Here is a 1,408-nt window from a genome sequence, read left to right on the forward strand (position 1 = left end):
ATGGCGGTAGTGGCAACCTTCCACTGGGCAATGAAAGTGGCCGTCATCCTCTCGGTACCTGACCAGCGATTTTCCATGCAGCGTGATTTGCGTGCTCTTTTGATGCACCTATGTGTTCAGATATGATAAGATTTTTTTTTTTTTTTTTTTTTTTTTTTTTTTTTTTTTTTTGAGAGGGGAAGTCAGCCAGTCAGGAAGATCGACGATCCAACGTACCTGAGCAACATGCTGATCTCTCGCAATACGACTGGAAAAGATCAAGTTGCATCGCGAGCATGAGGCTTCTCGTGCCCTTGGCATGCTTGAGTGGTGCAGGGTGCGTTGGAGTAGCTCGTGGCTCTTGTGAGAGAACGAAGCGGTCAAAGATTTTTGTGATTGATTTAATGCAAGCAAGAAAGAAAGTAAAACTTCATCACACTTATTTGCTGCTTGCAAGCCATCTGACAACTGTGGAGTGAGGACATGAGAGTTGTTGTCATGCAAATGGGAATCGGCATGTAGTTTTGGCTGGCATGACGAATGAAGGTAATACACATCCAAAGTATAACAAGTTGAATAGCGTTAGGGTCCAGATGCTTCCCATGGCTACCTATGCCATCAACAGCACCACGCACAAGGTCACTCGCCTGACACCACTGTTTGCGGCGACTGGGCGACATCCAGTGACACCGTCATCCCTATTAGTTCAGCCTAAGGCGGCAGCCTTTGGCGACATCGATGCAGACTCAGAACTTCGGCGCCTCCAAAGCATTTGGCAGTACGTTGCAGATGTGACGGCCCTCGGCCAGGAAGAGGCGGCTGAACGTTATGACCGGAAGGTCAACATGGTGGAGTTCAAGCCCGGCGACTGGGTGGTGGTCTCCATCAAGGCGGTGCGGTCGCCCACAGATCGTGCCACACACTCCTCGAAATTGGGCGCCCGTTGCATTGGGCCATTCAAGGTACTCGAGCGCGTGAGCGCGAATGCATATCGACTTGAGCTGCCGAACGACGTCCGCGCCCATCCAGTTATCAACATCGAGCATCTACGCCGTTACCACCTTCCGGCAAATGCAGCAGAGGACTTCCGTCCTGCTCCAGTTTCTCGTGACTCGTATGGCGAGTACTATCTAGTCGAGACTTTGCTCGACAAGCGCACTGTGCGGCCCAAGGGCCGTGCGGGCCGTCCTCGTATCGAGTATCTCGTCAAGTGGATGGGTTACTCAAAGGAGGAGGCGACCTGGGAACCTAGGGCCAGCCTTCACGATTTTTACATCAAGGAGTTCGAAGCTGCCCGCCCTCGTACTTGAGTTTCACACGGTCAAGTGTACCGCATTTTGCGTGCTTGCATGAATCATGAAACTTGCATTTTTTTTCTCTCATCCTTGTTTCCCTTTTTGTTCTCAGCGTGCTTTCGCCATTTCTTCCG

This window comes from Monosiga brevicollis, genomic scaffold (genome assembly GCF_000002865.3).
Source record: "Monosiga brevicollis MX1 MONBRscaffold_2 genomic scaffold, whole genome shotgun sequence".
In the NCBI taxonomy this organism is placed as follows: domain Eukaryota; class Choanoflagellata; order Craspedida; family Salpingoecidae; genus Monosiga; species Monosiga brevicollis.